We start from the raw sequence: 22,907 nt of genomic DNA, 5'->3' as shown, positions 1-22,907 counted from the left end.
GGCTGCGCGGCTTGGGCACAGGCGGAATCCGGGATGCCACGCAGCTTGGCACGGGAGCCGGGTCTTGGAAACACCTGGGGCTGCGTGGCTTAGGGACTGGAGGAATCTGTGGAGTCACGCAGCTTGGTGCGAGAGCCGGGGTTTGAGGAACCTTGAAGCTGCGTGGCTTGGGGACTGGAGGAATCTGTGGAGTCACGCAGCTTGGTGCGAGAGCCGGGGTTTGAGGAACCTTGAAGCTGCGTGGCTTGGGGACTGGAGGAATATGTGGAGTCATGCAGCTTGGTGCGAGAGCCGGGGTTTGAGGAACCTTGAAGCTGCGTGGCTTGGGGACTGGAGGAATCTGTGAGGCCACGCAGCTTGGCACGGGAGCCGGGTCTTGGGAACCCCTGGGGCTGCGCGGCTTGGGCACTGGAGGAATCCGGGGCGCCTCGCCACCTGGCACGGGAGCCGTCGGGGACTGCACGACGGGCTGCAACTCGGCAACAGCGAGAGGGTTGAGCTGTGCCGTGGTGTGACATGGCGAGGCGGAAGAGGGCGGCCACACCTCTTGGCGACGTGCCGTGTGTCGGCGACGCCGCCGCGTCGGAGGGTGTGCAGCGGGTACCGGGAACACCGACACCATGGGCACTAGGGTGCCGTCCGGCCCCCACTCCATGGTCTCCAGTTCCTCCGGGGTGTATCTTGCACATTCCTGCTTCATCGCCTGGAAGAACTGCCGGGTCCATTCGTTGAGCTCCGCGAAGTCGTCGTCGGGTTCGTCGACGCCGGCAGGGCATGAGGGCGGGTGCACCTTCGCTTGGCGTGGAGGGGAGGACGAGCTTGGCTTCGCTCTGTGGCGCCGCGGCTTGCGTCGGCGTCGCGGAGGGTTTGGAGTGCCGTCGGTGGGTCCGGGATACAGCCACGCCGTGGAAACGAACGTGTCGTCCGGACCGCGCACCAAGTCCTCCATCTCCCATGGCGGCATCGCCATCTCCTCGTCCTCCATGGCCTTGATGAGCTGCCAGGTCCAAAAATCGCTCTCCGCAAGGTCGTCGTCACTTGGTGGGACCATTCTGTCACGGCGCGGCATGTCTTTGTTGCGGTGCGACCCCAGGATGCAGAGAGCAGGACCAAATGCAGGTAAAATAATATTTATTCTTGCTATAATTGTAGCAGCGGGAAAAAGGCAACTCAGACAACAGACGGACAAACTAACAATGATCCCACAAAGGGGAGATGCACACACCTGAACTAAATACGACCACAAATTAGGGACAGGTGTAAATGATTAAGGCAACCAAGGACGACAGGGCAAAACAGGAAAATACAAAATAAGAGTGCAAATCGGAAACCAAAACCTAGACCGGAACTCAAACATAAACTGTCACGGGCAAACCCACACAGTGACAGTAACAATACACCAAAGGTAAGGTAATGTTGCTGCATACATGTATTGCTTTCAACAAAAATATGAATAATTACCTTCACACACACACACACACACACATATATATGTATATATATATATAGTATATATAAATAGAGAGAGAGAGAAATATACGCGATCATGTCAATGCAGATGCTGCTCATCATGGTGGCTGGCGTACTCAAATTGGCTTCCACTTACAAAGTGCACTTACAAACTGAAACCTAAATTTATGTCCTTGGTCAAAGTGACTCATATTGGATACATTCATATTGGTAATGCTGTACAAATGGTAGCATGGATTGTTTTATGAACTTATTTAGTATCACTAGCAACATGTATAATTATTTATTTGTAATATTTAGTCTGCTGCTACGAATGCACTGTAATGATCTTTTATAAGTCTTCCTCCAAATTCCTTACAACAAACAAGAATACAAGAAATGTCACCATTTTTGTCAGTGTTATATTTTAAAGCATATCAAGGTTCCACTTAGTTTATCTTCTCGAGAAAGAGTTTGTATAGTTTTCTTACAAAGTGCTGATTTTCCAATGACATATCACTGATATCTGGCTGGTTTGTGACATAAGTGATGGTAAGTGTAGTAGGGTCTCCACATCATGTCTTTTGGTACACTTGTCCTTTAATACAACTTTTTGATCTTTTTTAAAGATGTACATACTTTGATGCAACTTTCAACAAGTGTCATCTTCTTACAAACGACCTGATCTACCCTTTTTTTGTCTGTCTCCACGGGCTAACCCCAGCTCACGTTCCCTGTTACTGGCTGAACAATCCAACGCTTGGTGAATTCTGCTTCACAATGATAGGAAGAGTCAACATCCAAGGACGAAAAAGCGATGTTGCTATGAGCGCTTGGCCGCCACAAGCCAGGTATTCCTGTGGTAACTTTACTACTGAGTATATATATTTATATATACAACTATATAGATAACTGGAGAGAAATATCCAAGAAGCAAAAGAAAGATAATCAGTCATGGCCGACAAAAGGACTTAAAATGCTTGTAAGAAGAAGAATACATTATACAGGAAATGTGTTAGTCAGCAAAATAAGGAAGCAGAAAAACATATTAGACAAAATAACATTAGAGCAACCTAGGTCATTTTAAACAGTATTATTAGGGACAGTAATAAGAAAACTACCCTCATTTTTCATGGTTAAAAATACCAATAATGATGATATGAATGAGGTAGTTGAAAACTTTAACAACCACTTTGTAAATATTTGTCCAAAACTGAAAGATGGAATGCCAACATTCTGGGAGGATGGAGGAAAGGCGTCAAATCACAGAAAAGACTGATAATTCCATGTTCTTACTGATGTGGCAAAAAACAAAATCATTGATATTGGAATTGAAATGGAAACAATAAAAAAAGTAATCAATGAGATTGTAGAAGCGCTCACATATAATTTCAGAATGAAAAATTTGCCAACAAATGGGAAACAGCAAAAGTAGTTCAAATTCTTAAAAATGGAGACAAAAATGAAAATGTTCTAAAATAATCAAGAAGCTACTCAATGGTAGGTTGGAAAAATAACTTAAGAATGAATTACTAGCAAAAAATCTGTACGGATACAGAGCTAACATTTCAAACCTCATGGCACTGATTGAACTTGCAGAGGAATTTATGGAGGTGACAAAAGCTTCAATTACTATTCAATTACTTTTTTTTCCTTTTAATTGTGGAAATTGTTTTAATTCTGTAAAGCACTTTGTGTTGCATGTCTTTGCAGGAAAAGTGCTATACAAATAAAGTTGATTTGGTTTGATTTGACTATAACCTAATAACAAAATAACACAATTAGAACGGTAAGTAATCTACACCAAAGACTACAGGCTACATCAAAGGCCAAAAGCTACATTGCTATGTGCAATATGCATAACAATATGTGAAGCAAGGAGAACACATCTTAGCAAATGTAAATATTACATGTGGAGTACCCCAGGGCTCAATACTGGGACCAAAACTGTTCAACTTGTATATCAATGACATCTGTAAAGTTACAAAATATTTAAAGTTGGTATTATTTGCGGATGATACTAGGATACTACTCCTTTTTGTTCTGGAGGAAGCACACAAGATTTGGAAGGATGCAGAACCAAGGCAGCACTTTTAGAGTGGGAGGAACTTTCGATGTAAGCATGCTGCATCGAGGCGACAGACACGTGTGACATGCGTGCATACCGCTGCAAATGAGCGTACAACGCACCCCGCCTACCCCCAACACGCAAAAATCTGCGTAAGGGCAGACCTTCGCCAAGTGCCACCCCCCCCCCCCCCTATTGTGATTCACACTTTTCCAAGTGTTCTAACCATATTTTGTGTCATTATATTCACAAATGTGCTGCTATCTCACAATTCCCTTTTTTATTTCACATTTTGCAATGAAATGAAAATGTTTGAGACTCTTGGTTTGCGATGTAATGAACATTATATAATCAGAACAAAATATGTTTTCTTTTGGAACAATTACTGTTGTAATTTCCTTTTTTTTTTAACCGTAGGTTGAGGCACAGTGTTGATGTGGCTTTACTGCGGTTATCTACTGCTCACATTGGGTACAGTTTAACTGCATATCAAGACAGTAAACTAGCAAACAATAAAGAAACAGAGACATATTTTTGGCAATAATTTTAGTCCAAATCGGAATCTTAGACGTTTCCCCTGTCCTGTACCCTCTTCAAGTGGTAACTTGCTTAGTCAACCAGAGTTAGTGTTATTAACAGGCCCGTAATTATGATGATTTTCATTACCAAGATGTGAATGAGATAAAGATCAGGGAATTCCCACTCAGTTTGCATCCTTATTCCCTGCTTGGATAATTAAAGTCCAAACAGCAGGTGTTATTTAGATGGGCTTTCAAAATTCAACTTCAGTGGGGCATCCACGGAGCCATTAGAGTGAAATGTGCAATGTTTACTGAGTGTAACAAATGTTAGCAATGTGAGAAATAATTAAGGCTGAGGGTTTTACCACTGGCATTTGAAACGTATAAATAAATCCATAAAAAGTGTGCATGACATGCATTCCACATTGTTACGTAGAGAATGACACAGCATTGAATAATGGGTTAAACAGTTAAAGCAATCACACACTGAAGCGTTTGGCCACCACCATGGTATCTATCCCTGTATAAGCATAAAAACATCAACATTTTTTAGCATTGAAAGACAAAACCTGAATGATTCGGTTACATTTTGATGTATTGTAATGGAGTACAGTCAGGGAAAGGTCTTCTCTGCTGGCCTAACCATTGTTGGCAGCACTGTAGTACACTTCAAATTGAAATTGTAGTATTTGTTCCATTAAATTCATATAATTTATACTGATTTGGTAGCGTGTTTCTTGGCTGCAGTGCTTCCAGTAGTGCATGTGTATGTTGTTTTTTTTTGTTTGTTTTGCAGATTTCACCTTCTGTGTGTTGTCATATCAATGTCATCTGCCCCAGGCCTTCAGAACCACGAGTGCTGCCCCATCACATACACACTATTAGCAATGAGGGTGTTTTTTTTTTAGCCAATCAGACTCAAGATTCAACTCTCAGGGCCAGCTTGCAGGCCTCTAGTCCCGATTGGTTGAGCAGTAATGTAAGTCAGATGTATCAGCGACTATGTACATGGAGATACGGCACTGATATGATTATTGATAAAGTAGCTGGTATCGCGGCAATCTTACTTCATGTGTTGTGATTTTACCTCACTCCAAACGCCGGTATAAAGCGCCGCTAACACAGACAACCCTGATTCATAATCCTGCATAATTCCACATAGTGTATTTATTATTAAATTGTGTCCGCCCCACTAAAGGCCCAGGTACCAAATGCCCCACCAGCCACTCATTTGTTGTGGCTTTACCTCGCTATGCAGTGACACAGTACGCAAGTTGGAGAAGGGGAACATATGCAAATGCTTACGATGGTTGCAGGGATGCGGTGGGATGCATAGAGGATCATTTTTGGATGGGGCTGTAGTTCAAACCTCTCACAAAAACATGCCGTGGCATACAAAGAGAGAGTGGCCTTGATTCCCAACACTGGTGGGCTCTCAGCACCCTCCCACCAAAGTAAAGGCACTGTCTTTACCAAACCAAAACCAAGGTCCAGATTCATTCCAAGGCAGATACTGTATTTTTTCTTTTTGACAGCCTTCCTTAAAATGCCAATACTGACAATTTTGGGAAGCGTCAACATGTATTAATCCTGTCATAATCCGTATTTCAATGAGCTGAAATGGTCTACTTATTTAAAATGTACAATCCATCCAGAGTTTGACAACTGTCTCTATTCCCACAACGTGTTCAAACTGACAAATACATATCAAAACAAAAGAAAATTAAAATAAGCACACTCCTTAAGGACAATATCTGCAAAGCATACACAGCCTAGAAAATGTCACAGCAAAAAAAGAATACTTTGCGCTACTATTGATGATACAAGGCAAAATGAATTGGATCACAGAAGGTCTTTCTTCGTGTTTCCCCTGAATTTAAGTGACAAAACCCTCTTGTGGCGAACAAGGCGGTTCACCAATAATGTATTAGTACATGGCAACAAGGGAACAGGATGTTCTTACAGTCTTGTTCAGTCACAGAAAACAGTAGTAGGAAGAAAGCTGTTGTCATAAATGGGAGGAAATGCAGCAAATGCGGCGGCGCCGAGCCACAGACGATTGAGTCAATCTTGTCAGCCATATAAGAGGCCCCGTTTTGGTTTAGTAGTGTTTGACTAGGGGCTAGTTACTGATGCTCCAATTCTGCCTGTATTCTCTCAGCGACTATCCGTGCAAAATATTGATATCGTAGTTCATATCATTTTTGCACTGTAATTTAGCTGCACCCTTAATTGTATTGTGTTGCTACATGAATGTCAAGGAATAAAATACTCTTATTAATGACCCCTCTGTTTAAGTGAGAGATGAAATGCATGTTGTCTTATGATAACTGGAATTTAGGCTAGAGGGATGCCAAAAAGAAGCGGGGGGGTGGCATTTAACATGAGAAAAAAAACGAGCCTCATCATGACAGTCATCACTTCAGCTATTATCCCAAATTCTCCAAGGGAATATCTCAGTAAGGCAGAGTAAATTCGAGCCTGATAAGCAGACAATGAGATTTGCCGGGGCTTTGAGGAAAAGCCCTTCCAAGGACTCGTTTTCACCTCAACTGGGTTCAAACTTGACACATCAAATGAAAAGAAATAGGCTGACTTTGCTGGCGGTTGGCCTCATGAAGTTTGAAGTGACGCTCTGGTCAAATAGTTAGTTGCTGGCTTATTATATCACGTTTGTTGTTCCTTCTGTGGCTTATTTGTGTAAAGTTTTGATACACTTTTCCATATAAAGAGAGAGTCTCTAATTAGCACTTCCAGCCAAACCGCAGAGTTAAACAACAACGTTCTGACATCAGGCTCTTTTTTATTATTCTTATTTTGTATTCTTTATTTGCCTGTGGGGGTTGATATGGTTGATCAGACCAAGACTGAGCCCACTGATTAAAGATGACTCAACTTCAACCCGCATCTTGTTCTGACTAATTCCCATCTGAACTGGGCTATTTATCAGTTTAAAATCAACAGGAAAATAAATGATTGTATACTGTACAGTGCAAGTGGTCTTTATGTTACGGCATTTCGTGGTTTCAAATGCCTTCCCATAAATGAATGAAATACCTAATTTTCCTCCACACACACTCGACTTGCCTGGAAGCTAAAAATTCCTACATTTTCAATAATTCAGTATTTTCTGTGACATTTTTGTTTTAATTGAAAAATCAATGGACAATTTCAACGCCGCCACCGATTGATGGAAATTCCATCCATCCATTTTTTTAACTTATCCGAGTGCGGATCAGAGGAGCAGCAGTCTCAGTAAGGAAGTCCAAACTCGTGAGACAAAATCCCTGTACCGTGTCCTATGTCTGACCTGGGTCCTTCTCCCAGCTGGACATACCCGGGAAATCTCCCCAGGAAGGAATCTGGATGAGATGCCCCAGTCACCGTAACTGGCGCCTCTAGATTTGAAAGAGCCTCGGCTCAGTAACAAATTACTGAGCTCCTTACCCTATCAGCACCTTGCCCAGACACGGGACGCAGGAGCTTCACCCTGGAGCCAGGCCCAGGGGAGGGGCTCACACGTACTGCTCAAGTTGTGTCTCATAATATTTATTCACAAACATTTTTCAACTTTAGTAAATCTAATATAATTGTGTTTTTTGCTCATAGTATTTCATCTTTTAAAATAAAGGGGACCTATTATGCTTTTTCCACTTTTCTGACCTATAAATGTAGTTAGAATGTTGTATTCTCGTGTTGCCAACAATGCCAACGTTTCAGATAATGAGGTTTGCGTATTTGGAAGTGAGCCCTGAAAAAAGTTTGGGATGGCTCAAAACGTTTGGTTTCAAATGGCATCATAAAACTGCCCCTTGATGATGTCACAGAGGGGATGACTTCCTTATATGGGCATGGCTGTAAGCCAGATGTAAGAGACATTCGGCTACCGATGCTGTAGAAAACACTAAAATGCTAAAGCTACTTACCATTGAGAGACATCTTGAAGTAACCTCTTTTTTTGAGAAACTTTGGACTGTCCAGTCTCTACTTCCGGATCAGATTCGGAATCCAACACATATGGCTGTATATTAAAAGCAAACATTAAAAAAAAAAGGGGGGGAAGATTCTGGAATAACTCTAAAGCTCTGTGGTGGTTGTTGTGTGTAGCTGCTCTATACGAGTCCACAACTCAGAAAAATGAGCATAATAGGTTCCCTTTATGCTACTAAAAGATTTTTTTTTTCCTCATAATTTGATAATATCTTGTCATTAAATTTCATTTTTTAAACCATATTGGCTTCATTATTGGAATAAATCTTCTTTTTGCATACTTGAAATTTTTGTCGTATTTTTTTTTTTCAGTTTTCTTGTCAAATGACATTTTTAGAATGTGTAAAAAAGATGCCGGGGACACCCCTGCGTTAAAGGATCTGCGACTATGAAAACGACAGCAACTAAGCAGTGCAGTGGTCTTAATATTTGCTGAAAGATCAGAATCAATATCGCAGTGAGCCTTATGTTGATTGAGAAGAAAGCAAAAAGATTGTTGTATTTGTCCTCCTGCCTTTTGTCCACAGGGATAAAGGTCAGGAATTGTTCTCTGTTTTTGTTACGCTTTCTTTTCATTCTTGTATTTAATTTTCATTGTACATGTCCTTCATGTGTTCGGTGATGGTGTGACTGATTAGGAGTTGATTTAGGTACAATTTAAGATCCGACTTCTATGACAGAACCCGTGTGTAACTGGAGGGCCACTGAACACTCAGTACCTTCCAGTTTGTATTGGCTCATTTCACCTCTCTGTTGTGTAAATGCCTGGTTAATTACTTCTACCTGTTTAAAATTTTCACCTCTCAGCTGGGCAGTCCTCGTCTGCCCCGCCATGTTCCCTTTCATTCCCCGGCCAATCGGCACCCCGCCTGCCGTCATTTTCAGCCACCTGCCTCTTGTTGTGCTCTACCATTTATTTCTGTGCTTTGTTGCTTCCTCTGTCACATCTTCTGTTTGCCTTGGGTCGGTATCATGCAGAGGGATTTGCAGATTAGTGGGGTAACTTTGGGTTCAGTCTGGGATTGCAGTGTCATGCAGGTGGGTCACTTTTCAGCTTTGCTTATCACTCCGGCAACTTATGAGGCATACTCAGTATACTCCTGAGACTAAATGTACAGACAACTCTCTTGGAACATTCCTCAGGGTTTGTTCTCAGCAGACTTAAGCGGGTAAGAAGTAACACACTGACATTTGGATGTACTGTATGTGCGTACTGCTTGGGAAAAAAAAATCAGGTTACCGAATTTGATGAAAGTCCATCCTCATTAGGTTGTAAGTTAAATTGTGTTACATTCTTGTGGGAATATATCTTTAAGAGCAGTGTGGATAAAAAAGTTGACCCAAACCTGTAGCCTATGTTGCTTTAATGAATTGTTCTTTTAAGATTGATTTAAGCCCAAAACAGTATGAACCAAAAAGAAATAGTGTGTGGTTTGCTACGCAACATGTCAGAACAGACACAAACATGCCAATCATTGTTTTGCACATTAAAAGCTGATGTGTATGAATGTCTTGTTTTGACTAAAAGGCAAAGATAATAGAGGTCGAGATTGGGAAGACTTAGGTTCAGATCTCCGCTTGGGCATCTCTGTTTTGTGCATAATTTAGAGACGAGAAAGAGAATGGTGAAAATTGAGCGAATAAAATCGAGCACAGTAATCCCTCATTTGTCGCAATTACCGTATTTTCCGGACTATAAGTCACACTTTTTTCCATAGGTTGGCTGTTCCTGCGACTCCAGAGCGACTTATAAATGAAAAAATTGTTTATGTTACATAAACACTGGACACCTTTATGTTTATTTTTTGTGCGGCTGAATAACCATTGTGTTAGCATATCTTACACCTATTGAGCATGTTCTCTATTCTTTTATTGTTAGAACTTCCCTTCGTAGATGACGTAATGTCTGTTTTGGTCAAGTAATTTGTAAAATAAACAAACCTGCAAAAAATGCAACTTATAGTCCAGTGCGACTTATTTATGTTTTTTTCTACCTAATTATGCATTTTTGGCCTTGTGCGACTTATAGTCCGGAGCGATTTATAGGCCAGAAAATATGGTAATTGCTTCCAAACCCGTCCGTGATAAGCGAATTTCCACAACGTAGAATTGCTTATTTGTAAAATGTAATATTTTTGTAGTTATAGCATTGATAATCGGCCTGGTGTGGGTTAATGCTGCATCAGTGACCCATGTCATTATGATGAATATGATTATTATTATTATTATGCCTGTTGTAAGATAATGTAAATCTGCAATACAAGTGTGTTCTTCTGGCAATCAATCCCTTGTGTGTTTCGTCAAAGTACAGAAATGCCTTACTTGCCATATTTTTGTTCATTTGGCCGTTGGTTTCCTTGAAAAAGCACTTTTGTAGTTATTTCCTTTATAATTCACACATGATATCAGATGGTAATACATTATAATATATAAGATAGTATATTTTTGAAAAGGCTGCACCACTGTGGTTAGCGCGCAGGCCACTCAGCCTAGGGTTCGATTCCCCGCACAGGCATCTCTGTGTGGAGTTTCCTCCCACATTCCAAAAACATGCTATGTTAGTTGGTGACTCCAAATTGTCCATAGGTATGAATGTTAGTGTGAATGGTTGTTTGTCTATATGTGCCCTCTGATTGGTTGGTGACCAGACCAGGTGTACCTTGCCTCTCGCCCCAAGAGAGCTGGGTTTGACTCCAGCATGAAGATAAGTAGTATACAAAATTAATGAATGAATATTTTTGAAAATGCGTGACAGAGTGAAGCCACAAAATCTCAAGCAAATGTTGACCTCACATCTAATTCCGAATGTGATCATGAAAGTAACAGTAACATCCACTTGTATGATTATTTTCCCTGAAACTGGCTATGAGTATACAACATGTTTGGTCTAGTTGAAGCAGATTCTCCATAAAGGTTGATATTTTACAATATGTGGTTCACATCTATGCTCCTGAAAACAGTGTCAGGATGCTTATAATTAGTTGACAGTGGCCTTATTGCCAAAATGTATATATGCAGCGTTCTCTATATAAAGCATTAACAGAAAGTGTCTGGTTGCTGAATAGGCACAACTGTGCAGTGTACCTAAAAGCCTGAGCGTAGTCTTCCGATCAGAGGAGCTTAGTGCTGGTGAGAAGAAAAAAGACTGAGAGGGCTACAGTCAAAGCAGCAAATGTGTCATGGTGACATTAACAGTGTCACTCTACATAAAACACTGGTTTGTAAACGAACAGTCAAGGCAACAGTCTTTTTTTTAGTCGTCACCACATTACCATGAGATGATTTCGAAATGCACACTTGTGAATGACACAGAGCGGGATTCACTGAATAATCCCCTTTCTGGTGCACAAAGGCATAACTTAATATGCAACAGTGAATACTGTAAGTCTCTCCAGACTGGCTTATATTGGACGTTTTTTCCTCTCTTCCAGGCAGTCCAAGTCATCCAAATTGGAGTGTCTGTTCACTTGACACAAACACATGTTGTGTGGAGGCACTTGTGGAAAGGTGACGGGAACTATCTATCAAAGAGGAGCTGGCTGCAAGTCAGCCTAATCTCGAACTGCGTCCCACTCACTTATCTATGTCACCCAGACGCATACTGTACATATTCATACACAAGCACATACAGTCCTTCTTTATTACTTAAGATAAAACACACACGCCTGGGGGGACTGGGATGTTTTTTTCCACTTTCCACCCGGACAGAGCTGCAGACATAAATTATCGTCACTCCCATCCCAAGTCCTCAAATCACAGACAAAATGGAATGCAGAAGGCCAAGCTGACAATATCAACGGATGAAACAATACAATGTGCCATATAATGCATATCCCACAAAATGCTGACTCCTCCATCAATTGCCACATGCAGCAAGGTTATTAGGAAATACATTTTTGCTTGTTGACAGGTTGATATTTAGACCTGTTGAAGAAAAGCATATTTCAGCCCAATTGTGCATGTTTTTATTAATATGAGTACCGTTTTTTTTAGCCACTTCATTCTTCAAATTCCACAGCTTCACTTTTTCATAGTTTTTCTAAAGTACTTATGTAAGTACATACTTAAGCAAATGTTATGTATGTTGCGCCTCAAGCATTTTCAAGCATAAACATTTCTAAACTAAACTAAACTAAACTAAACTAAAATACAAGACATTTACAAGACGCATTCAAAGACATGACATGTACAGTATTGTACACTACACTGGTCACTAGGTGTCAGTAATGTTACTGTAAAGTTTGATGAGACACCCAATCACCAGAATTGATCACCAGAACAACAAGCTTTAATTGAAAGTTTAAATCATTGCACAACAAGCAAAATAACACGGCCTACGGTGCCGGCCGTAACCCACAACGAGCTAAATCTCAACTCTGCCACCCAATAAGCCCACAGACACTTGCCATATTTATGTCTTAGATGCTTATTTTATCTTATTATGTCTATTTTGATACTTGAGAAATGGGGGGGAACATTTTTTTTTGGATACAGGAAGGAAAGAAAACCATAATGGCTTCCCTTGTCTGTTTGTCATCCTCCATGAACCAGGAAGTAGCCTGCTTAACCAACAGACGGTTAAGGCAGAGTAACCGTGTTAACTGTTTATATTCTCTTGACTACCACTCTAGCTGTAGTCTTCTCTACATGAAAATTACCGCTAATACAAAGTATAATGATGGCTTTTAGTTGGTGTGTACTATAATGACTTTCTCAAAAAATAATTGGGCTTGACAACTCTTGAAAATGTTATTTATTTGTGTAATACTGTCTTATTTTTTAAAAATCTACCCAACCATCAATGCTGAACAGACAACTCAAACTGCCGAGATGTCCGTTATCGGGGCTTTTTTTTGTTTGTTTGTTTACCAGTCATTAGAACAGGGGAAAACACGTATTTTTCCCAAGACAGGTACTAGAGGTCTGAAATTGCTCAGTGATTAGCACCCCACAATGCCACCATGCTTAATGTTGTGTACAAAAAGTCTGGGCGCGGCCAGCTCTCTCATTATTTTGACTCCTGCGGTTCGAACAAGAAATCTATGGCTTCAATAAAAGGCGGCATGTTGTGGTGCATTTTGCTCTTCCGCTGGCATTTGCAATGCGGAACCTATTTGATGACCAAATGATGTGACATGAGTGTGGTACAATGAAAGAGAAAAATGGTCGACAGACAGAATCACTTGGGGATATATAATTGGTGCTTTAGCGTGCCTTACTTATGTCTAAGGTTTAAGATGACAGATTGTCGCCGAGAAGTTGGAACACAATATTGGATGATGTCGCATCCGGCTACCATTAAGATGTAGTTTGCTGTATTTCGACGCAGCAGGTTGCACAAGAACAAAACCTGGTAAGAGAAAACCTTGACTACTTAGATGAGTCATTGTTCACCATGGTGAACCAGTCGCAGACGACGTGCATGCTTGGATAGATGCATTTTTGCCCAGGACCTTATTTCCCATGGTGAAAGCTTCTGTCAAAGCTGATTTCGTGAGTGGTTCTGGCATGCTTTGCAGCTATTTGGTCCCTTAGCAGGTAGGCAAATGCCAAAACTGCAATGGCTGTCTATGTGATCACATTTCTTCTGCTGTGGTGACAAACACAAATTCACGGAAAAAAATGACAGTTCCCAGAGTGGTTTCATACACAATCACCCTGGCCATGACAGTAGTGACACTTCTTTTCTCTGCAGAACATACACTTGTCATTGGGTGTGCACATACATTCACTGACGGAACTTTTACGTACCGGTGGACAGTCTAATGGGATCCAATGCAAAGATAAATAATGGCACAGTAGAGGGCAACCCTCAACCAAAGTCGAGCGTTATAAAACTATACAGTTAGAGGCAATGATTACAGCTTAGTGAACATCTCATGGATGAACCCAGCGAATGCATTTTGTCTTTTTGTGATGGCACCACAGAAGGAGAGCAGTGATGTCAAGTGGGAACCTAACTGACCAGTTTTAATCAGAAAAGCTTTACAGAATCTGCAACATGAAGTACAATGGAATGTGTTATGGCAAAGTGAGCAGTGTGTTTACAAGCTATCCATCCTGCCTCTGCACGCTGTTGTTACTGTTGTCTTAACCGACAGTGGAGAATGTGAAAAGGTTACTCAAAGCAACAGCCGTACGGGTAATAAAGGTGTTATGATGTTGGCGGTTTGACTTGTTTAGGCAATTAAACAATGGGTTATAATTGATCCCAAATACCGAAGCCCCAGTTGCTCCTGATGCTAGCGCTAACAGTGTCAAAGTGCTACACAAGTCAAACTCCATTTACTGTTAGAGATACAGTATATATCTACATAATATTATGATGTTAGATATTACCTGTACTGCATCAAGCAACTGAGGTCTCAACTAGGGGTGCCCAAAGTGTGGCCCTTGGCTTATAGTAATTATATATTCTTAGATATTAAACTCATTTACTTTTTCACCTGTTGTTGCGATGTTTGGTGTCCGCACTACATTTTTAGTAAATGTATATTTTACAGTCCCAGTGAGTCTAGAAGTCCAATGTTCTTTTTTTTTGAGTAATTAGCGCCATATTTCTTTAAACGTGAGTCATCTTATTCTGTTGCTGCCCCATTGTGACATGCACACCTCGCTATTGCCCCCTGTGGACTGGAGGAAGTACCGCATGAATTAGCACTTCTTTAGCCAGATTGAATGGTTTCATAATTGGATGCCCAAATGAAAAGCGTTGGCAGGCCGCCAACTGAGCACCACTGTTGTGGATTAAAAAGCGTATTACCAAATACTAATAACAATATCTCCCACAACCTAAGCATACTAGCGTCAGACTACTGGAGCTCACACAATGGCACTGATGCCATGTTGTGGTCAGACACTGAATTCCCACCAATAGAGTGCCTAACTTTGTAATAGTTGCCTCACAGTTGAAGCAAGACAATAAACTCCCGGTTGCCCCTTATGCTGTGTCATCAGTGTCAATGATCTTTATTTCCCCTCCATGGCAGCATCATCGGGTGAATGTTAATGGGAATGTCTGAATGAGGCTACCCAGCAAAAAGCTCTTTGAGTACCTTGAAGGTAGAAACGGCCTATATAAAAACCACCCATTTAGTAGCACCTTTCAATCAGCCAATAAATAATGATATCCTTGTTAACATGCTTCTAAAATGGTCTGAAATTAACCTGTAAGAGGCTTTGAACACGTAAACTCAGCACTTAACCAATGAAACAACCAGTTACTTGCAGAGGAGTTGAAATCTTTTTTGACCATACATGTGTCCGGAAATCCGGAAGCAAGGACCATCAAGGCGGTATGCCCCACAGTCAAGCCCTAACCTCAACCCCATCAAACACCCTTGAGATGAACTGGAACTGAAATTGCATGCCAGGAGGCCCTCTGTGCCCCATGACCTGGATGGGTGCACATCTTGTAGAAATATTTCCACTGTGCCGGTCACTTAACCTGCAGACGGTCAAATTGCTATCTGTGTATGTGGAAGAGTCTACTTGAGAATAAAGTAGTCCCAGTTTAAGATGCATAGGGTCATTTTCAGCACCTCCCACTGTTGAACAGCTCTTATTCAGACGTGTGTTCAGATGCGAGGCAGACCGCCTATCATGCTGGACAGTTTTAATATTCATCCTGCGTCTTAAAAACCTCATGAATGTACACGTTGAACACAAGAAATAATAATAAGAATAAAGCTTGAGTTTAAGTTTGTACAAGATGGCTCAATGCAATTCCAAAGAAACAGCCTTTCTGGCTCAATCCCTGCACCTCTTTTTTTTTTTTTTTTGCTGCTGCAAACGTGTATGCTGAGAATACCTGAACTGAATTTGAATTACCATATGACGTACGTCTCCTCGAGCAGTGATGTCCTACTGGCAACAGGGAGTCTCACACATCCCCCCAGCTCCCAGCAAAGCGCTCAAACCTGCAATTTGTTGCATAGCTGCCCTCCATGTCGATCCTTTATACCGTTATCTACCTGGAGTGTGGGTATATCTTTATATCTATCTCTCTCCCTCTCTCTTGCACACACGCGCGCGCGCACGCACGCACACGCAAGTGGATGCGACAGATACCATAAAAAGCACACGGCATTGAAAAGGCATAAAAAGTACATTTCCGTACGTTAAAGTATTCCATTCAATCCCGTCCGTGTAGAGATAAAACCCGCCAAAATGTGCACATCACACCTGACGTGGGCTGAATTTGAATGAATGCAATCAAATACTTACGCATTTTCTCGAGTGAATACAAATTGTTCGTGTTGCAGGAAAAATCAGCAGGGCCCCGGTTCCCCTTTTGGGAGGTCTCCATGTGAGAGGGGCTTCTGGGAGGCTGCTGCAGTCCGAGTCTATGTTAGAAGTCACAATGCTCGCCTGCGAAAAATGTCAAACATTAAAAAAAAAAAGAGTTACGTGGATCTGCGCTTCACGCCACCCAGTTCCAGTGGATGGGGGATGAGCTTGGACCGGCATCGGCAGCAGGACCAGGCGGGAAAATATTCCGATCCGGACTGAGAGAGAGAGGAGGGGGGGAGGTCCTGCAGAGTTTCAGATGATGGTGGGGGGATCGAGTCTGTGATGGCGCCCTTGTTACCCAAACCAGTCAAGCCCAAAATTGACTGCTACTACCAGGTTCCTTGTCGGCAAAAAAAAAAAAAATAATACAAAATGAGAATCAGGCGGTTAAAAAAATGAAAAATGATTTTTACTTGGACTGAATCACCATATGAATGTGGCTATTAACTGTGGGAGGAAGAATGGCGAAAATCCTCCTTTGGATATAATTAGGGATATCCATCCCGCTGCAAGCTTCACACGCCTGGGACAGGACAAACGGGCTGCCGTAGATTGCTTTAAAACGACACAGCATATGGCAAAGTGTATTGTCAATCAAATAGAACGCTCGCATGCTGCCGCCCCCATCACCTAAAGCAATTCGATGTATTGATCGTATAAGCGCGGCTATTACTAATAATTCCGCGGGAACGCATCCGTGCGGTGCAAGCGAAGCAGGTCTGTGCGCCGGTTCCAAACGGTCCCCCCTCCCCTTCTCACTTCCCCTGCTCTGGTGCACACTTCAGGAGCGTGCGTGTGCGCGCAGCCACGGGCACTGCTCTCGTGCACGCGCGCGGCCAGTCACGAGTGAAGCCGAGAGATGTGTGTGCACGTCTGTGTGTGTGTGTGTGTGTGTGTCCGGATCGCCCAGGGACCACTTTAACTTGGACCACTTTGCCTGCGCGTCCATCTGCCCATTTAAATCACACAGCGGTCGTCAATTATCAGGGATCAATGGCATTAACGCATCAAGCATGTACGTGCGTGCGCGCGCACGCGCGTGAAATTGAGTAGTTGATGAGCTATGGTTGCCACCTACAGGCGTTAGTCTCCAATCCTGTCGTCCCAATTCCCAAACACCATCCACAAATGAATAAAGATCCATCCAGCTATCAATCTATCTATCATGCCTACTTTCTCTTGCCCTTGAATTTACCCCCATTAGTGCACGTGCACAATGTATACTCATTTTGAGTCATATTCAGACTAAAAACAGAGAACTACGCTATAGCGAACCCATGCAGAGTAATACACTTATTGGCTTATTACCTGATCAACATCATTTACGATGCAGCTTTCCAGACATCTTACATGTCAGGAGTGGAGACATCTTTTAATGGTGTGGCCAAGGTGAGACCATTACTACCATTACATAGGGGTGGAAATAAGTTGACACCTGAAACGTCTAGATCAGTGATTTTCAACCACTGTGCCGCGGCACACTAGTGTACCTTGACAAATCGTCCGGTGTGCCGTGAGGAATTATCCAATATCACTTTTTATAATTAACATTTATTAATCATCATTTGCAAATATTATGTCAATAGCCATTATGTCAATAGTATACATGGACCCAAATATTCCAATTGTATTTGGTTTATTTGCTCAAACGGAAATAATTGAACAGGGATAGAATATTCCTTTCCCCAATCCAATTCAGGTATCTTGTACCCGCTCAAACGGAAATTTGTCAGGGTGCTTTCTTCTTCGTGATGTTTTTCTTCTTCTGTTGTTTATTGGCGGTTGGCAAGCAGCTTTCGTGTGCATTACCGCCATCTGTGGAACAGAATCTAAACCCTTCTATACTTTATTCACAAGTCCAGTTTTATTAAAAAAGAAAATATATATCTATATAAAACATGTCCCGAGTTTAATTATAAAATATTAGCAAGATTGAATTTGATCTTTTCCTGTTTAAATTGATCCCGGGTGCGTTCTTTCAGCGCATGCTCAGATATGACGTAACACGCAGATCCAGATGTTCTTCACTTTTAAAAATGGAGGCCAGCAATCGGCACTGGACTAAGCAAAGTTTGTTTTTGATTCAAACTAAATTTCAAGACTGGACAGACGAAAAACTGGCAATACGGAGTTATTCCAACAAGTGAAAGAAAAACTCGGGGAAGCCGGTATCACGTGATGTTGATGTTTACGTTTTACTGGGCATGCCCTATTGACTATTCTGGTTGATTTTCACAGTGCATGTAGAGAAGAGATTGGAATATTCCTTTCCATGGATACCATTGTTTCCCGAAAGGTCATTCGGAAAGAGAAAAAGTGGTCATGTAAAAACGTGGCTACTGTGGAGTGTCTGTGGTGTAAAGACTGGCAGAGCAATGTAATATTGGTCCGTGTGGCAACACCTACCTTGTTCCTCCGATAGACCTATTGATGCACGTCTGAGGTCGTGGTGACATTTTGTAACATTTTTGGTTAGTGCTGTGCCACAAGATTTTTCCAATGTAAAAAACGTGCCGTGGCTCAAAAAAGGTTGAAAAACACTGGTCTAGATAGCAGGCGGGGTGGCAGGACAGCTCTGTAGCTTCGCCACTGTTACACATGTCAGTATGCAGCTGTGTAGTACTACACTACTATAACTACAATAACAAAAACATAGCGGAAAAGGAATGTCATTCCACCCGTTTCATAACTGAGTATAATCTCATTTTATAAAAGCAGTTTGATTTGTTCTTTAATAGGATCTCGCAGTGTTTGAGTGTGGCTAGTGATGAGTATAATTCAGTGGAACCGGCTTATCTGAATGCCCATCGGGCCGGCTGACTGTTGTCGGCGTAGCCGTAGTCGTAACCAAACCTAATGTACTTTGGATTTTCAGCAGCAACATACTGGCCAATAGTACTTTTTTTGCCTAACCCTACGGCATTTTGTTGACATTGTTGTCCTCTATTTGTGCATATTTTGATATGATGTTTATTCTGTTTACATATTATTTTGTCTATTATCATCATTTTGTAGTGTGTCTCTTGGCCAGTAGGTGTATGTTTGAATTTTCTTATGCCCTGTGATTGGCTGGCGACCAGTCCGGGGTGAACCCCCGCCTCTCGCCCGAAGACAGCTGGGATAGGCTCCAGCACCCCCCGCGACCCTCATGGTAGAAAATGAATGAATGAATGGATTGACTTACTGTAGCACCTTTTTAGAAGGTACCCAAAGCTCTACACAGTGAAACCCATTCTTCAGTCACACCACACTCACAGACACTGGTGGTGGTAAACTACATGTGTAGCTACAGCTGCCCCGGGGTAGACAATTTTGGCAATTCTTGGCTACGGCCTCTCCAAACACGGCCAAACAATGTTACCAAAAAGGGTCACTCCATCAGTGACTGGGATGGAGGTAGTTAGGTACAAAACACCAACATTCCAGTTTCTGGAAAACCTGCTGTACTTCCGCCCCTTTCAAACATTATTGCCAACTTATGTAATATCTGTAATCTGCCCAGTGAGGGGTGTGTATATATACAGTAAACCTTGGATATATCGGATTCAATTGTTCCCACTGGTTTTGTCCGATATAAGCGAAATCCGTTATATGCGTATACCGGAAAATGTCCGTTTTACGCATATATCAGATTTATATCCGGTATATGCGTAAATCGGATTTTATCCGTTATAAAAAGGCACTTCCTTGACTATGTTTCCAATGTACCTGGACGCGCAGGCAACGCTGCAAACGCTGCAAATGACGTCGTATAGCGGCCTGTCACGATTCGGCGAATCGGAGCGCCACGATGTGGCCATCCGATATATGCGAGGGAAATTTAATGGAAATGCATTGGAACGGGACTGGAGATTTTGTCCGAAATAGGCGAAATCCGTTATATGCGATCCGATATATGCAATGAATTTTTATTGAAAATGCATTACAGAAAAATTGGTTCTTTTTTATCTGTCCGTTGTGAGCGAATTTCCGATATATCCGAGTCCGATATATCCGAGGTTTACTGTATATATATATTTTTTTTTTTATTTTAAAGTTTCATGGTTAAGTCATGCTATTAGGCAAATTCTGAACTGCTCCAGGTGATTATTTTATTATTATTTTGTTTTTTAGCTTTGTTTAGAGATGATGTATTGATAGATAAAGGGTTAAATGTATTTCTTGCTTTAATATTAACAGTATAAGTATAATAATAGTAATAGTAATTATAACCCCCAATTCTGTCAGGCGTTATCATGATATGTTTTGAACTGCAAGATGATATTGGTGGTATTAAGGGCTGGATTTGCTTGCTTTTAAGTCCCCACTGGGCTGCACGTTGAGGAGTGGTTTGCACAGAGGCCTCACAGCTAGGAAACCTGTGTTCAATTCCACCATCGGCCATCTCTGTGTGGAGTTTGCATGTTCTCCCCGTGCATGCGTGGGTTTTCTCTGGGTACTCCGGTTTCCTTTCACATTCCAAAAACATGCTAGGTTAATTGGCCACTCCAAACTGTCCATAGGTATGAATGTGAGTGTGAATGGTTGTTTGTCTATATGTGCCCTGTGATTGGCTGGCGACCAGTCCAGGGTGTACACCGCCTCTCGCCCGAAGACAGCTGGGATAGGCTCCAGCAGCCCTGCGACCCTCGTGAGGATAAGCGGTAGAAAATGAATGAATGAAAGTCCCTACTGTAGGCCACGGTATGAAATGCACCCTCAGTCAGTGTACTGTAGTAGTGACGTGAGTATTGTGTATGGTACTGGGCTGTGATTCACAGGTTAGGCTATGGGGGCAGTAGTGTTTACCGGCTTGTTTGAGCCAGTCAAAGAGAAAAGAAACATGCCATGAAAGAAACAAGAACATGAGAGGCAATGTTAGTGCAGACCTGCCAACATGTACGTATGACTTTGTTGTACTCAGCATGCAATTTGACTTTACACTACAGATAAAGAAATAGATATAAATAGATATTATCAGTTTCTCAATATTAATGTGCAATAGTGTAACTGAGAATGACTGCAAGGTGTACAGTGCAGTCATCTGATTTGTACATCCTGTGGAAAACATGTAGGCCACACAGTCCGGACATCGGGAAGACCTGGGTTCGATTCTCCACTGTGGCATCTGTGTGGAGTTTGCATGTTCTCCCCAAGCATGCGTGGGTTTTCGTGCATTAATTGGCGACTCCAAATTGTCCATAGGAGTGACTGTACAGACAGCTGGGATAGGCTCCAGCATACCCGCAAGCCTAGTGAGGATAAGCAACTATAGGGGTGTTGTTTCATGTCTAGATGGCTCTAATTATGTTCAAAAAAGAAAGTGGGAGAAAGTTGTAAACAGGTTTTCTTTGCTCTACCTGCAAAAATATTCAATTTATAAATAAGGAATCGCGCTTTGGAGCATGTTAGGGGTCTGGTTGCGTAATAGGCCAAAAATTATATTGTTAATAACTCAAGAACAAAAGCAACACAAACATTCATTTTAACTGCACAAAACAAGCACAAAAACCGACACTACTTTGGTTCAATTCGGAGCCTTTTGGGGGGCTGGCTGACCTTTGGTTGACCTATGTAATAAACTGTAATAACTCAAAAACGAAAGCAGCACAAACGTTCATTTTAACTCCACAAAACAGCAAAAAAATGAGACTATTTGACCAGAGATTTCAGTGAGGTGGAGGGCCAACTTCCCTCAAATCTCCTAGTGTGTTCGGATAATCGTTAATTAGGCAACGCTATCTGTAAACATCTTTCATGTTTAAACGTAGTATTTTCACATTTCACATGCACTCATGTTAACTTCAGTTTTCAATGCGACAGACTTTTGGTCTAGACACATTTAAATTAATCAAATTTGAACATTCAAAATGCAGATTCATTGCAACAAGAGCTGTCATAAAGGATTTGGCTCACATTAAGTATTTCTATGCGGCTTTCTAAGCAGCTCCAGATGGATGTGATAATAGATACAGATGGTAAATTAAACAATATAACATTCAAACAAAGTCTTAGTTCTCTACAAGCCATCAGGCAGAAAAATCTTCAAATCTCCTTAAAAGATGAGAAACATTCTTCCAAAACATATTCTCTATTTCTTACTTTGATGAAGAAGGTGTAGATCACACTTTCATCCAAAGGATTCTCTGTTGCGTTCTAATCCACCAACTTTAAAAACCACAGCACCATTTCCGGTGCTGGGCAAATTGCAAATGAAAAAAGTACATAGTTATAGTTATTAAATTCCAAAAAAGTCAATGCATTAATAACAGAACTTCATGAAAGGGCACCTTTTTCAAATTTTCTGACCTATAAATGTAGTTAGAACGTCAGGTTTGTTCATTTGGAAGTGAGGTTTGGGGTGGCTCAAAACGCTCACTTTCAAAAGGTGTGGTAAAACTGACCATTTGTGGTGTCACAGAGGGGCGAACTTCCTTATAGGTTCATAGTTAGGAAGCAATTTGGGCATGTGACCAATCACAGCGGAGTGGACATGCCTGCCTTTTTTGGCAGGAAGCACAAATCAAAGGAAATACAGCTGGAATTGGTGCAAATCCTGTTATTTCTGTTATTGTGTGTAGCTGCTCTATAGGAGACCACAACTCAAT

General features: G+C 41.7%; 1 protein-coding gene across 1 annotated transcript in view; it reads right to left on the bottom strand.

The window, feature by feature from the left end:
• LOC131139798 (leucine-rich repeat-containing protein 4C-like) overlaps positions 1 to 17,071 on the bottom strand; it is a 60,204-nt gene extending 43,133 nt beyond the window's left edge. The window contains exon 1 of the mRNA XM_058089696.2: positions 16,255 to 17,071. The gene's annotated coding sequence lies outside the window, so the exon portion shown is untranslated. The remainder of the gene's footprint in view (positions 1 to 16,254) is intronic.
• Between the last annotated feature and the right edge of the window lie 5,836 nt (positions 17,072 to 22,907).

Source organism: Doryrhamphus excisus, linkage group LG13, assembly GCF_037039965.1.
Source record: "Doryrhamphus excisus strain RoL-2023G ecotype Guam linkage group LG13, RoL_Dexc_Guam_v1.1, whole genome shotgun sequence".
Taxonomy (NCBI): Eukaryota; Metazoa; Chordata; class Actinopteri; order Syngnathiformes; family Syngnathidae; genus Doryrhamphus; species Doryrhamphus excisus.
Note: the sequence above shows the minus strand (reverse complement) of the source record. Positions and strands in the feature narration are given on the sequence as shown.